Raw genomic sequence first — 16,693 nt, 5'->3', positions numbered from 1 at the left:
AGGCCCTGGTTGGGCCGTGCCCCAGCCCGTGCCATTGAAATCAAGGGGTAGAAAAGAAGGCGCCCACCAGCCTTCCCCATGGGCAGGGTTTTGAGCTTCCACAGCCAGCAGAGATCACAGGACCACTGCAGGCCTGGCAACAACCCTTTTCTGGTAACATGAAGCGTTTAAGACTTAGCTCTTCCTAGAAAGAGAAAAGAAAGACAGAGTGAACATAGAGAAGACCCAGCATAACAATTAGATAGAGAAAGTGAGTGAAAGACTAATTAGAGGAAGGATGAAGAAGTTGCCTGCTGGCTGGACTTTCTTACTGGAGCTATAGAAATGAACAATATAGGTAGATTATGCTTTAAACCATGGACAAAATATGCATTTGAAGAAATGATTTGTAGATGCTTGAGCAAAGGTGTTTGTGATGGACTGAGTAATACTGCATTAGAATCTCTGATTCTTGTGGTCCCATGAGATGCCTGAACTGAGAGAGAGAGACGAGAAGCCCCCTGTGCCAGTGAAAGAAGTGAGAAGACATCTCTGTTCCTTGAGATGAAGAATCCTTTGCCTTTGAAGTTGCCCATTTTTAAAAGGTGGCACCCAGATGCCTGAGTTCCTATGACCAGTAAGCAGCTTGGGAAACTGCTAATGGGAGGAGACCACATGTAAGCAGGTTTCCCTAAGCAGCTATTTCTGTGAGAGTTCTGACCCACAAAAGAACTGTTCTAAGTTGTCAGTGAAAGAAAATTCCATAGTAAACTAAAAGAGACTCTTCTCCCAAAGAATTGATGAAATTGATGACTATATTCAAATGGTGAAACTGACTGAAAATCACAGGTTTTGTCTCTATGCTGTTTGTAGAAAAGTAAACATTGGTGGGGGAAAAAAGAAAGGTTTTGAAAATTTCATTTTTCCCCCCCTCCTTTTAGTGTGTGTTAATAAAATTTGTTTACTTTCAAGTTAAGCCTGTTTTGCCTTTTTCTCCCAAATCCTATCTCCCAGAGAAAAAAAAAAAGAAAAAAGATTCTCAAATCACTATACTGAACTTGGTAAAACAGAATTCGGTGAAAGTAAAACTACTACAAGCAGACACAAGGAAATAGTAACACAGTATTAGCAAGCAGAAGAAACAGTGACAGAAGCCCGTTTACTATCCTGTTCAAGGCTTGTCTGGCTGGAAAGCTATATAGCATAAGAGAAATGCTTTAAAAGCTAATAGTTACTGAGTATAACCTATTTGGTCTTACTTTGTATTTATCCAGAAATTCAGGTTGTTTTTCCTTTTTAAGATCACTTGAAATTTCTTCCAAAGCAGTACACCTCAAAACCAGAACAGGGCATATTTCAACTCAGAGGAGAGTCTCACACAGGCAATTCTACCAGCATAATTACAGCTGTTCAAATACAGCAGTTTAGTGGCTAACAGCACAACTGCATATCATCCCTGCGTAGACAAGCCCTCACTGTTTTCTCATGTGCAATAGGGGAATAACTCCACTTTCTTTCATCACAAAGGCGTTTAGTAATTACAGCCCTATAGACAATAAAACACACTTTTTTTTCTTTTTTTTTTTTCTTTTTTTCTTTTTTTTTTTTTTTTTTCCCCCCCAGATAGCACTGCTTTTTTCAGCTTCCCCCTTCCTCTCCCCCAGTTAGCTAAATATTGTTGTTCTCCCAAGTCATCTGGAAAGAGCATTAAAACAAAGTCACTAGGCACTAACCAGAATTGAAAGTGCTGCTGTGGCTGCTGCTGCAACTGGAACATTCCCAGCTTCAGACACCACAGGCACAATGAAGCCAGGCTGGCACACAGTGGGTAACCAGCAACTAATTAACACACCACACACAGAGGAGACTATGGAAAAACAAGACTGCTGTAGTTATTCTTTAAATGAGCCGGCCAAAGCCAGCTCTGAGGTAAATATACTTGACATAGGCTTCAAAAACATACAGTTAAATAATTAAATACAACAAAGATACACTGTACTACTTTACCTCTTTGCTTGCTCTTTGAAGCATGGTATCAAAGGAATCTACAGAAATGTTTAAAACTATGAAGAAACTTGGACCAGAATAGGGACATTCACCTCAGAGACTAAATGGTATCATTTTGAACCATCTATGGCTCAAATAGTTAAAATACCCTTCATGTAGACAAGCAAAGAAACCACGTTTGGGAGAACCAAAGGAAGCTTGAAAGAATCCCTTTTGCATTGGGATAGGTTGTTTTCTGAAGAAATACATCAAAACTGTTGTGGTGTGTTTTTAGCCCAATAGCCTGCTCTGTTTCCCCCACTCTGTTGGTTTATCCTAAGTTTGTAACCCCACCCCTTCCCATGTCAGTCTTGCCTATGTCCAAGCCCCTTGCTTTAGACCCTTCCCTAAGCAACACCTACCTAGTTGTCAATCTTCCCTGAACCCTCCCCCTCCCTGTGGAAAGTTCTCTTACCCTCGATAAGCCATTGGCTGTTTGGACATGTACCCTCCTCCTCTGCTCCCTGATTGGGTTTGTTTTGTCAGTCCTGGATTGGGTCCTCCTTTGGTTTCCCTTGATTGGTTTATGTCCAGTGTCCACCCCTTATACCTCCTCCAGTTAATGCCCCGTGTTCTTGTTCCGTGGTTGTTGTCCCTGCTCTCCTGTCTGAAGTAAAGCAGTTTTGCATACAGCACACAAGAGTCCCTCCTTCCTTCCTTGCTGTCGCTCCTCAGCACATTGTAACAGCTGGTGACAACTGGCCCTGCAGTAAAGAGCAGTCCCAGCCTTCCTGCTCTGCACTGTCACCTGAGACACACAGGGCTTGGGGACAGCCCCTATCACGGCACAGTTTGTGCAGCAGCCTGGGCTGGCAGAGAGGGCTCTTCTGATAGCTGCGGCAGTCTCAAAAACAGGGAGAGAAGCTGGCTTAATTCACTGGTTTTCACTATTTTATTAGACACATATTTTAAAAGTGTATTTAGCCTTTTAACTTCAAGTATTTCAGGCCACCAAATTAGCACCCTGGCTGCTTATAATTTAGTGGCTATTAATTGCTACATGGAGAAGGGTAGAGCACATACCAGCAGCTTTCCTTTTTTGTTTTTATGTGGAAGTTAACATTGGACTCCACTAATACCTTTATGAAATGTCGCAAGAAAACTTAGAGGATTTTTCTAAGCTGAAAAGGTGATGAAGGCTCACTTCAGACAGAATTACAGTCTTGCAAATACTTGGAGAGACACATCCTGGAATCTGCCTCTTGGAGTTTTCAAAGAGTCTAATAATTTTCCTTTCAAAAAACTCATCTGTAAAAGAATACCACCCTTATTTTAAATTACAATAGGCAGCATTATAGCATCTAGAGACTCTTGTCTGGGAGGGCTATCCTAGTGCTTCTTGGATTTGAAGCACACTTGAGGTACAGGTACTTACAGGATATCTAATTTCTTTCACAGACTAAGTACCCAAAAGTCACAGCAGCAAATCTGCTAACTGATGTAAGGTTTGGGAGTTCTTCAGTGAGAAGCAGGAGATGAACCATAATCGGGGGTGTGTGAGTGCATCATTTTTAACAGAAATTATCAAGGGTAGGTCAGGAGAACTACACATTTTAAGTAAGTATAACTCATGTTCAGGACCAAATAGAAGGTCATGTATAAAAATAGTCAGTGGAACTATATAATCTGTAGATAAGGCACTACAGTTTTGTCAGCACAGGTACTATTGTAGGCACACTTCAAATGAGGATGCCCTTTCCCCATTTTTGCTATGCTTCTATTTTGTAAACATGAAGTATATTCTCATTCACCACTGTGCTTGACTGCTAGTTAGGCTATGTATTGAACAGATTCAACTCTACAACAATAAATAAAATATTATCTTTCCCACTTTTTTTGCTGCTCCATCAGCTGCAGGCTCAAGCACAGTATTAACAATTATACCTATTTAGACAATGACAGTGTGTTCATCTATGCTGCAGTCTCATATCTTTATCTCCTACTTCCAATTACAAATTAATTTTCCTTAGAAGTGCTACAGCTGTGACTGCTGCCCTTGCTGGATATCAAATTACAGCCACAGATAACACCAGTAACCTCATTAACCTCCAGGTGCAGATCACATTGATCCAGTTTGCTGGGCCTTGGCTGAAGGTCAGACATACCTGACTACATGAATCTAAGCTAGAGCTGGAAGACCAAGTCCTTCAAATTCAGCTCTACTAATTCTGCATAACCTTGGGCTTAGTGTCATATATGAAGGACTAAATTGCCTTTCCATCTGTCCTGCTCTTCCTTTATTCCCCTTGTTTTTGATTGAACTTTACCTGGTGCCTGCTTACTTCAACAGATTAAAAAAACCCCAGAAATCAGTGAGCTTTCTTGTAAGGCTCAGGTGATCACAGACAGGAGTTAATGGTGTTTTCTCATGTATCTACTTTGCATATTCAGTGGCATATTACTAGCAGGAAAAAGACAAAGAGCAACAAATGTAAAAGAGGACAACTCTGCACTTCAGTGCAATGAGTAATTTGAATTTTCAATCAACACTACTGCTTTTAACCTGTACTCCTCCCTTACTTTTAAAAACTAAATTTGTCTAAAAAAAAGACAAAAATCACATCTGGGTGCTTCACATAAGCATAAAAGGTAAGTATCTTCAGAAAATACCAACTGTAAAAAATTCTGTGTCCATTAAAAAAGAGGGAATTCAGAAACAAATTAAACAATTCAATTAAAGCTATTTACAGAACCAATGGTATTGCTGTGGTGAGAACTAGACCATGGCATATTGCTGGCAGTGTCTAATCTCAGAGCAGCAAAAATTAGTAGAGCAGGAATAACTTAATAATTGACAAGTCATAGCTAAGTTTCACTATTTGCAAAATAGGTAATTCCTCAGGGTTTACTTGAGAATTAAAGATGTATTTATAGTTGTAAAAACAGATTTTATGATGAATGAACCATACAATATTATTTCTATTTTGATAAAATATTTCCATTCTAAGCCTGAACAAGTCATTCTAGGGATATATATGTACATTAACTACCTCCCAAGCCACACAACAATTCCTAATATGTGTTTTAAAATTAAAAAGCCAGATGGATCAGTTGACAGAACTATTGCTATCATGTGTCTCTGCTGCAGTTTTGGTTTTCTTGCTATGCTAACTCATTGACAGAGAAAAGTTAAGTTGTAGGCCCTGAGTTTGCTGCATTGGACAATCCCAGAATCTAGTATCAAGGCATCAACTCTTGAAGTCTCCACTCTTGTAGTGACCTTTTCAATTAAATTTGTATTTCAGTAAACAGGACAGCTGGAAATTCATGTTCAGTATTACTCCATAATAAATGGAAATGCTGAGAAATTGAGTTGATGAAGAAATATCCCAGAGAAGCATCCAAAACTATGTGCCCCTAGGATATTTTTTACTGGACAGGATACTCCAACTGTACAAGCATAGATATTTCTGTGAGAATACTTCCAAGGAAGTGGACACCTTCTCAATGATTTCAGAATTTTCATGATGAGCGTGTGGCAAAAGAGATAAGGAAAACTGTCGCTGCAATATTTTTTTGTCACATATGGCTTTTGGTTTGTGGTTTGGGTTGGTTGTATTTTTTTCTTTTTTGGCAAAAATGCAAGCCATGGAGTAGTGCAAATAGAGGACTTTCATCTGGAATGTGGCTTGCTTGCATTAAAATACTAAGTACATTTGGAATCATGGCACTTTTTGTTAACACTTAATTCTTCAGAGGAAGATCTGAAGGGGGTTATACTTCCCAGAGCACTACCTGGCATAATGTGCAGTCTCATTTACAGACTCTCTGCCAGTTATTGCAAGGGGGTGGCATGAAGGGTGTTACAAAATAGTAAAAGCACTGGGAATATTCTACTGCTCTTTCTTCTGCTACCAGCAAGAGGTTGGCTGGAAAAAATAACAGTTCAAACCAATGCCAGATGTTTCTATTCTGATTTGAGGAAACAGTGATAAAAAATATATTACAGGTGATATGAGATGGATTCTAAAACAAGTAACAAAATGTTATGTGTAAAAAGTAGCCGGTTTGGGAATGCCAAGAGTTAGAGAAGATGTGCTGGTCCCCATGGTATCACTTAACAGTAAGCACACCCACTTTGTGTTGTACTGCATTTTTTGCATAACACTTGAGGCATCTACTTCACTCTTCAGTTAAGGAAGGTTTTCTGCCCTCATATCCCTATCCTACTGGACATGCCAATATGTATAAAGAGAGTGGTAAAAAGCACCTAGTTATTTGCTACTTAGGCAGTCTGCTTCTGATTGGTTTCCTCACACATACAATCAAGCTTCCATTACATCCTTGACCAGGTGACCAAAGGTACTGTAAACCCAGAACTTCAAAATGCAAAAGAGTTTTAGGTATTTGGTACAGCCTAAGCTTTCACAGAATACACAATCTCTCTGAAAATATTTTCAGAAAAGCTAGCACACTTCACATGAAAAAGGGCAGGGGAAGGTGAGGGGAGAGAGGGGAGGGATTTTGTTGCAGAAACTGATTTATACTGCTTTGAAGGGTTTTTTCATGTGGTATCAATGTGTTTTTCTGCACTGTCAAGTAAAGTATAGTTGAAGCATAACTTTGCCTTCTTCATTCAGGTAGAGAAAATAAATGGGATTTCCCCACCAGGTCAACATTTTGGGAGTTTTGGTACACATCTACCTTAGCCAACAGTAAAGACAAGGCACGTTTTTAGCTATTCCAACTTCGACAACTAACTTGGACATCACTGTAGTTAAACTGGCAAGAAGTCATAGAATAATTGACTAAAAATACCACATCCTTACAGATCTCAGATTAGTCTACTAGTGAATAAATGTGATATATAAATATGACAACTTCACATTATCTATTACAACCTTAAGTGCAATAAAATAAATTTATAGCATTTTGTCTCACCAAGATTTTAAAAATCTATGAGAACGGAGTATTTTATCTGTGTATTGACATAAAAGTCTCTGGAACAGCTTGTGGAGCCTCAAAGTCGCCAACTGTGACCAACAAAAAACTGTATGGGATGACTCCTCTGATTTTGGAGGAAGTTTAATCACAGTATCTCTGTCAAGACTAAATCATTGTCCTACCACTGACTCTGGGAAAATCATTATTAAAACCCCTGATCAAACAGGCACTTTGAAGAGGAAAGAAATTGACACTTTTCCAGTAACAAGTTTACAGCAAGCAATACCAATACAATACATGTTTGCTAGAAATACTCAAGATCAAAACAAGAACTAAGCAACACTGAGCAGTACTGCTTAATGTCTTACACTGAAGTGTTTACAAATACACTTAGATATAGACTTAGAGATACAGAAACTCATGTAAATATTCAAAATCTATTTCTTGAAAAAAATCCAAAGACTGTCTCTGTAATTAAAAACAAAATAGGGAAACAGTAAGCTGAACACAGGTATTGGAGGATAAATCTGGTTCTGGGAAGAAGAGCAGAGGACAGCAGAATTAGGCATTGTAAAAAATCTGTCAGGCTGTAAGAAGGGAGAGCACAGAGGAAAGAGGATCATTTCAGAAAGAAATGATTCAGGTTCATCTGGGCATTTATGACAGACCAGCTAGACTGCATTTCAGCTAGATGTCCTACCTGGATTGTCCACAGTGCACTAAAAGAGAGGACAGTAGTTCTGGTGAAGAGGGATTTAAAATGAAAGGAGCTGGGCTTTAAACAGAGTGAAAACAGAGGCATCTGTCGGAACAGCAGCTGCCCACAGAGGAGGTGCAGACAGCTGGCAAACAGCAGCCTCTCAGACAGCTGCAGCAAAACTGTCCTGTGAAGATCCTTCATGTAGTACATGTGAAACTGAAGTTTGAGCTAACTAGTGAATGCAGTAGGTTATAACAAAAGAATCATAAGTCAGAATGCTGAGAAGGCTCAGAAATTCCTTAAATTAAAAAAAAAAAAAAGGTATTAATAAACAAAGTGGCAACACCAGATCTATCAAGATTAATTATTAATTGGGAAAAATGCTTAACTCAATGTATTTTACATTTTGCATATTTTAGAAAGCTTATTTTATACCAAATAATTTTCTTACTGACTGCTGGAAAGAAAAACACCTTGAAGAAAGCAAAAAGCAGAGTGGCCATGAAATCACACTGCTGGCAAGGGAATTGACAAGAGTCTCTTTAGATAGACTCCTCTCAAATAATAATAATAAAAAAAAATTAAAGGATTATGTTTCAGGGTGACAGAATCCTTTTAAATTAAGCATTTACTAATGCACTTAGTCAAAGTCAACAACATAAAGCTCCAGCAGTTTTAAAAAAGTTTACTTCAAATATGCACCATAAACTCAAACTCCCTTGATGATTAATTGCATTGCATAATTGTGGCTCTTAAGAGATACAAGTCAGTAAGACCAAAAAGATGTGGTTTGTGCAAATTAATGATTCCTCGTGACTTGCACAGACCTCTGGCCCCTTGAAAGCCATGCGGATTATACCAGGGTAATTTTTATGAAATGAGCATGACATGCTTGTTTTATTTTATCCACAGTTTTCATCTCCATCAAGACCAGTCACTGTCTGTTAAAGTGTAATTTATTCTTATGTCAAGCCCTTTTGTTGTTCTTTGCAGTTGAGTTATCAAAGGAGAGTAGCTCTCTTAAATCTTTGTTTTATTAAGATAGTGAACTTGCCATAGTCAAGAAAGCATGATGTAACCATGAGGCACAGATAAAACCTGGACAAAATTCAATGCAAAGTAAGATCTTAATTAATTTGAGTTTAAACAGACAATAACAAAGTTTTTGAGAGAACCAAGTGCCGAGGAGAGATGTTAGACTGTGTACTCTGGAGTTAAAGACTGTCATCCCAAAAATCTCAGCTGAAACTACAAAGGTACACTATTACCAAAGAATGTATTTTAAAACAGAGAGAAACATGGAGACATGGATATTATGGAAGACCTAATTCTTTAAATGGAAAAATCTAAAATCTGATAAAATCTATGCTGAGTGAAAACTGTCCTGCACTGTCACTTGCTTTAAAGATGTGACACATAAATGGATGCATTGATAGGTGTCCATTAATTTTCATATCCTGTGTTGTTAGCTATATTTCATAGCAAAGATAAGATGTAATTATTGCCATTTCCCTTGCTCTGTTGGTACCCATGCTCTGTTCAGAAGATGCCAGATAGAACACAACTTGGACACTGGGCAGTGTGGATATTCAGTAACAGCTAAATCAGTTCCATGAATCATAGAAGAAAAGGTTTTCAAAATATCAGACAGCTGCCCAAGTAATACTTTTAGATTATTACTTCTACCCAAGTGTAACAGCACATTAATTTAACAGGTCAAGTGGTCAATCTTCAGTTAGGACCAAGAACTAATCAGGATGATTAGAAAGCAAGGAGAGGCCTCTCGCCGTGTTTATTTTTATGGTAGCTGTAAGACTCAGATATGTTCTCTAGCATGCTCAGAGCAGGATCAGCTTTTAGATACAAAGAAAACAGACCTTGAGATCCTCAGGTTTTACATTATATATATAATTCAAGTAATCCTTTGGGGAAACAACATCCTTTTCTCTGGAGCATGGCCAGAAAAAGCAGGGTTTATAGGAATACGAAAACATGAAGAAAAACATGGGGAAAAGTATTTAATGTCACAGTGTTAGTAAAGAAAAATATATTGGCACAACAGCAACAGAAAAACTGCATGTCATTTATCAAAACATCTCTATTTCTCATATATATAAAACTGGAGCCAGGAAGAAATAGAGGAGGAAGAAATATTTTAGGGAGTCTGATAAAGCTCTAAAATAGAACATCCCAAGAACCAAAAATTATAGTACAGCAGTCCTTTTAGACTACAACAGGGTGAGGACAAAGCTAGAACTGACCAACAGTTTATAAGAAACAAATGGCCGGATTTTAGAGATTCCAACCAAGTGTGCAAAGAAAGAAAAAATTAAATCCAGATACTTACAGATCAGAATGTGTCAGCCTCATTTCCCAAAATTATTTAGCTTAAGAAAAAAGTTTCAAACAATGTCTGGTTCTTTCCATCAGCAAATACTTTGCCTACAGATTATCTTCTTCTAACTTAAACGAAAAACAGCTGTCCTTTTCCCAACCACTGATGTTTTAAAGGGGTGAGTAATATATAGTAGATAGACAGCATTTTGTGTTTTCAGAACACTGAAGTCACTCACTGTCTCTCAGAACAACTCCGTAAAGATAAATAAATAGACACAAATAAGAGTAATATCTTTACTCTTCCTAAATGAGGCATGGGAAGGGAGGGATCACCAAGTTTCCTCTCGCTCTGGGACAAATATACTACATGCACTTACTGCTCTTCCTTTAAAAACAATTAGGCATTTGGGAACTCTGCTGTCTCTAATGACTTTCTGCCTCACCTTAACTGGAATTCACGCCAAGAATCTTACATGTGAAAAAAGATCCAAGTAATCCTGCTGTAATTCTCAAAAACTGACTATAATGCAGCTTTAGAAGGCTCCAGGATACTAAATTCCTATGTGTTTTTGCTCATGTTCTGCAGCTACCCCAGCAGAAAGTTCTGTAATAGATCATCTACATTGCCATTTGTGACTCAAAAGGAAAGCACTTTTACTCGTATTCCATTCAGCATACTGGTTTTCCTTTCCCTAAAGGAATTTAATTTGTTTTTAAAATCCTGTGTATGGAATCTACCAATCACCAATCAGTTCACGAGCTTTAATGAAGTGGAAAATCAATTGCTTCTAATTTTTTTTCCCCATTATAAACATGTATTTTCTGGAACAGTTAAAAATACCTTTTACAATGTGTCCCGACACATACAAAAACCTTTCAATAAAATGAGAAGACACCAGTTCTCATTTATCCACAAAACACTTGGAATATGCTCTCCTTAAATCTGCACTGAGCTTTTTAATAAAAGTAGAAATCAATTTCATACTGGTAACTTCAGCTTTTGTATAAAAACTCACTAAGAACATGGGCCTGCCTCAGGAAACATTGATCATTTGCAAGATTAGTTATATCCTCAAATGTTAGTTTGTCCAACTAACATAAAATTATGTGATCTTCATTGGTCTACTGCTTAGACAATCAATATTTTTTGGCAGCAACTATTTATCAAGCAACAACATCAATGAGTTACTCTTGTCATGTCAGTCAGTCTTAGAAGTATTTTACTAAAACCAAACAGAACCCTCTCAGCAGTACTGTAATTTCCAGGTAATTTAGGACTGCACTATTTTTTAATCAGTTTGACAAAAAAAGGTCACAAAAAAACTCACAAAAAAAAAAAGAGAAGAAAAAGTCAACAAAAATAATGGTAATATTTCTGTGTGCACAGAAATTTAAATGGGTACGTTTTAATAATAATTTAGAAATATTGTCAGGCTTGCAAGAAATATTTCTTGGAACATGACCTAGCAAAGAACTGTACTCTCTGTCCTTTACAGTATCGTTTTACTTCAGTGTTCATTTTAGTTCAGCCTAATGAGAAGCAATGTTTTTGTGGGGCTTAAAAAAAATGAAAGAAAATGTTAATTTATATTGAAAAATTACTATAGTGCAATGATTTTATAATCATAATCAATGTATTTGGCATATAACTATGAATTGCACACCACTGATTAGGATGTTGACAGGTGTTTATCTTTGTGCATAGAAAATTTTATGCAGGAAATGCAGCAGCACTGAAAACAGAACACTTTGCTTAATACCATGAGACATTGCAGCAATGCTGAAATGTCCGTGCATTGCCTCTGGTCACAAAGGTCTCAGTTTATCTAGATCAATTATTTTTCATAATTTCTGTTAAAATGCCATAGACAAGTTAGTAAACCACCAGATGGAACAGAACTAAGTTACACTTCAAAGCCATTTATTCTCTTTTTTACAGAAAGAAAAGCAATTAAAGCATTCAGTAATGATTTCTTCCCTGCTTAAACATTTTGTTTTCCCTTTTAAGCTGCCATAAGACTCTGGCTTTAGGCATGAAGAAGAAAAAGAAACAATAGTGGCACTGTGAAACTTCTAGGCATATGACATTTGCAAATTACTATTATTACAGCTCAGAACAACCAGAACTAACTACATTCAGAGAGCTTACAAATACCACAGCAGAAAAAAAGTTACTGAAAAGGAGCATATTTCAGGAAATTGCATGAGGGCTCTCAGGGAAAAGGTAAAGGTACCCTCATAAGATCTATTACTGCTTATGGTCAGTAGTCGCCAAACCTAAACTCTGAGGAGATAACTGTTTGCAAAATAATTATGACACACAGGAATTTCAGTAAAACTCAGCCTGGCCATAATAACTTTTGAGTTCTCCAGGAAAACCCATCTCACAATGTCAGTTTGTCAAGGAAGCTTGACTTTGTACAAAGTATTTGACAACAAAAAAGTACAACTCTTAAGGCAAAAAACTCAAACCATAAATTCTCCATAAATCTTACTTTCATCATCAGGCTTTTAAATACTGTGTAATCTTTAGGAACTCTTTATCTATGGGTACACAGTAGGAGTGGGTTTTGTGTCAAAATGGATTGGCTGGACCAACACCATCTGGGATCAGCCTCCCCTTGCCGGTGCCAGTGTTAAGCGCTGTTGCTCATAGTGTTTCGTTACTGCACTGGTTTAATTGCAACAGTTAATTTGCTGCAACATCACGCTAATTAATCACTGGGCAGAAGCTTGCCTTTGTGCCAAGTGAACCAAGCCCTTTCTCCAAGCACTTGCAGCCTCACACAGTCAGCCCAGTTAGACGAGGGATTCATTCCTCCTTGACTGAAGAATGTCAGTGAGAACTCTGGAGAACCCTGCACAGTCTTAGAGTGCAACATCAGTAAAAGGAGAGAGAAAGGGAAGAGGTAGACTAGCACATGCAAAAGGCAAAGGTATCAGGGGCAGCAACAATAAATTAGCAAGTGCAAGAGGGCTGAAAGAAAAGGCTAATGAAAATTGAGAAGACAGAGTGCACTTAGTGAAGCTCTAAGAATGACAGAGGAGAATGAGCTGCAGGCACAGAAAACAAAGAAGCAGAAAAGCCTACTTGGAGGCAAACTATAAAACTCAGTAAACATCTGCTGATTGAGCTTCCAGGCTCTAAATAAAACTATTATGAGCAGGAGAAAAAGGATGCTAACAATTTATCTCAAAATACATAAAACGGAAGACCCCATGGTCTAGAAATCCTCCATGTCATGTTCACCTTTTTCAAAAACTTACTTTCTCAAAGTTACTAGATCACATTGTCTCTTCAAGCAATGACACAAAATCTGCACTAAAGCTTCAACACTGTCATTCTTTTAAGAAGTACCTTCAGCCAATTCAGCCTATCAGTAAAGTCCTCTAAAAATCTTTGTTTCACTAAAAAACTGTTATAAGTGTAATTTCATAACCATGCTCCAGCTAGATATATTCCTCTCTGCAAGACCAAGCCAAGCAACTGCAATTGATAAATAAATAACATAATATATAATGCATATATATGCTATTACATGATATATTTTATATAACATATAATTATTATATATTATATAGAATTTTGTATAATAAAATTGATAAAGTTTTGATAAATCATGGTAACACAGTGAAATTAATAACTTGAAATGTGAGTTCTTATACATTACAATGACCGAATTGCATCAATAATAGTGTGCAGCTTATTTCAGCTCCTTAAATGAAATGCACTATAAAGGACAAAGCATCACTGTCATGGCAATGGTACTGCATATTACTGGCATTTCAAATCTAACACAAAGCGTACTCTATCAGTTGTTCTGATTATATTTTCTGTACAAAAGATAGAGTTTTACACTTGGTCTAAATAAAAAATAATCACTAAGTCTTGGCAGCATGGTCCTTTAACTATTCCAGGATAAGTCAGATAGATGATTTAAGACTACCAACTGTTCACAATTCCCATTCAGAAAAATAAATAGCACAGCTTTAGACACAGCACAGTTTGATGGGGAAAAAAAATCTAGAAAACTGCAAAAAACAACTATAACTAGATTGTGAATTACTTCATTGACTTCAAAAGACCACATAAACGCATCACTTTAGTTTCTCAGTAAAATCTCTGCTGTTAGATTTTAAAAAATGAATGCTGACACAGTTGTCAGAATGATGCCCTGAAACCCTTTGAGGTCATTAATCAGCAATGGCAAAAGTTCACAAGAAGCTTGTATAGTAAGTTTGAGGTGTATTTCCTATTGATATCTTTCTATTTCTCCCTCTCCCTTTCCCAATGGATGTTGATTCCTGTCCTCAGCTTTTCGTACTCTGTAGAGTGCTTCCCTCCTGATTGTGCCAAGCACCAGTGTTCATAGAACCGTGATAGAACAGTCGTGGTAAGAAACAGTCCTTTGATGGGGAACGGAATCACTATTTTTTAACTTCGTTTTGATCCATTGGGAACTGTGTTTGTACATTGTGAATGAGACAGACTGTGTATGGATTTTAATCACTGTAGAATTTCCTGCTTCTCAGAAAAGGTGTCCCATTAGTCCCTGACAGTAACACACAGATATATCAGATAAATCTGTCTTCTTCAGGGACTTGGTATAATGCAGTACAAAACATCCAGGACATCCATATCCACATCAGGAATTATTAATATTCTTTTTAGATTGAATTTACTGTGAATGTGTCTTTGAAATCTAAGTTTAACTTCAAAGCTGATTTAAGTGAACAAACTGAGATGGATTCTGGATGAACAGAAAACTCATCACTAGAAACTCCCACATTACTGTATTTAAAAAACAAAATCTAAATTTAAACATTCCAACTGTGATTTATTTCCGTAGTACTGCTTTTTCAGATCCTTATGAGGGCAGCATTATACAAGACGGAACATACAAAATGTCAACATCTGGTAAGAACTAAAACTTCAAAATTCTTCCTTTGTTCTCTTGGAAGGAAAACATCTTCCAGGAAAAGTTACTGTAATTTGCTCTAAAAATTAGCAGCAAAGGCACAAAGACAAACAGTGGTAAGGTTTTCCCCTTATATTTTTTCCTCTTTTTTATCACTATAGGTCATCCTTTGTAGCCTTTTTTTTAAATCAGAACAATGAAATAACCTACTAAATTTTAATCATACCATTCAACAGAATGCAATTAAATGTTTAAATAAAGTGACAATTTCTGAAGCTTACTAATTCCTTTTAAGGAATTATTCATGGTAGGATACTATCCTCTCTTGTCACTCCAAGACAGAGAAGTTTCTGACAGAATTAATTCAATAAATGATCTGCAAGTGAATATTTTGTTTATTCTCATGGTGTTCTCTTGGTGTTTCTAAAAATCTTTTTTTTCTTTTTTGATTCTGATATATAGTCTACTCCTATAATTTTCAAAGGCACAACTGTCCATACACTTACAGAAATATTATTTGACCACTCTCATAATGGCACGACAGTGGAGTTTATGATCCAGAGAGGAGAGAGGTGGTCAAAATTTGAGATCATAGCTGTAGATTTCACTCAGACCTCTCCTTGGAAAAGTCCTGTGGGATGAGGTTCTGAAGGGAAGGAGACCTATGGAAGCTGGTGGACATCAAACTGAATGTGAGCCAGCAGATGCTCTTGCTGTAAAGAAGATGGATGGATTCTGGGCTGGATTAGGCAAAGTACTGAGAGAGATGTGAGCCTTCTGTTGTTCAGCACTGGTGAGGCCACAGGTGGAGTGCTGGTTTCAGTTCTGGACTTCGTAGTACAAAACAGACATGGACATACTGGGGAGAGTCCAGCAAAGGGACACCAAGATGATGGGTGGACTCTAGCATCTCTCATATGGGGAAAGGCTGAGAAAGCTGGGACTGTTCATCCTGGAGAAGAGAAGGCTCAAGGGATCTCCCCAGTGTAAATAAACACCTGCAGGGAGGGTGCAAGGAGGATGGATCCAGGCTCTTTCCAGGGGTATGCAGTGGCAGCACCAGAGTTGATGGGCACACACTGAAACACAGGAGGTTTCCTCAACATCAGGAAACGCCTTTTTCCTGTGAGGGTGACTAAGCACTGGTTACTCACAGAGGTGCTAGAGTCTCCATCCTTGGAGACATGCAAAAGCTTTTCACAGTCTTGGGCACTCAGCTCTAGTTGACCCCACCTGAGCAGAGGCTTAGACCAGGTGATCACCAGAGGTCCCTGACAATCTCAACCATTCTGTGATTCTATAATGGGAAATAACATCTCATTACTGAAGAATATGATTATGTAACATTCTGAATGAGATATGACACTTGCCTATAACTCATCATCATCAATCATTACATTTAAAAGTGCTTAAATATGCTATAAAAAGAGATTCAGCCTAATACAGAAATACAGGAAGTTAAAGAAATTCTCACAGGAAAGGAGAAAGCCTACCTTCATGAAAAGCAATTAGCACATTTATTTCCATTCCAGAAGGGGTAGGTATTGAAATTCAACCACATGGAGTCTCACAAAGAAAGATAATTATGGGTATTCATAGGTATTCAACCCTGCAGGATGTGAGACAGAATCTGTAAGTTTTAAAAAGCATGGAAAAAATGTTCTGTGTTTTGCAGATCTCCCTCACCAAGTAACTAAATTATTAGAGATCTCCATGCAATTATGACTTGACAGTTATGAATCAATACACTTTTTTTCCTATTTTGCTCCACAGGGAAGATATCCAGTAGTGGAAGAGGAGAAATAAAGAGATTTTCTGTCCATCCTTT

The 16,693-nt window shown here is 37.6% G+C and overlaps 1 protein-coding gene across 2 annotated transcripts in view; it reads right to left on the bottom strand.

The window, feature by feature from the left end:
- Positions 1-16,693, bottom strand: part of LOC136288522 (colorectal mutant cancer protein) — a 151,913-nt gene that overhangs the window by 125,436 nt on the left and 9,784 nt on the right. The gene's annotated exons all lie outside the window — the stretch shown is intronic.

The sequence above is a fragment of the Chamaea fasciata genome, unplaced genomic scaffold, assembly GCF_029207755.1.
Source record: "Chamaea fasciata isolate MVZ Bird 193981 ecotype frontalis unplaced genomic scaffold, bChaFas1.0.hap1 SCAF_4, whole genome shotgun sequence".
Classification (NCBI taxonomy): Eukaryota; Metazoa; Chordata; class Aves; order Passeriformes; family Sylviidae; genus Chamaea; species Chamaea fasciata.
The sequence above is the reverse complement of the archived record's forward strand: the minus strand, read 5'-3'. Positions and strand labels throughout refer to the sequence as shown.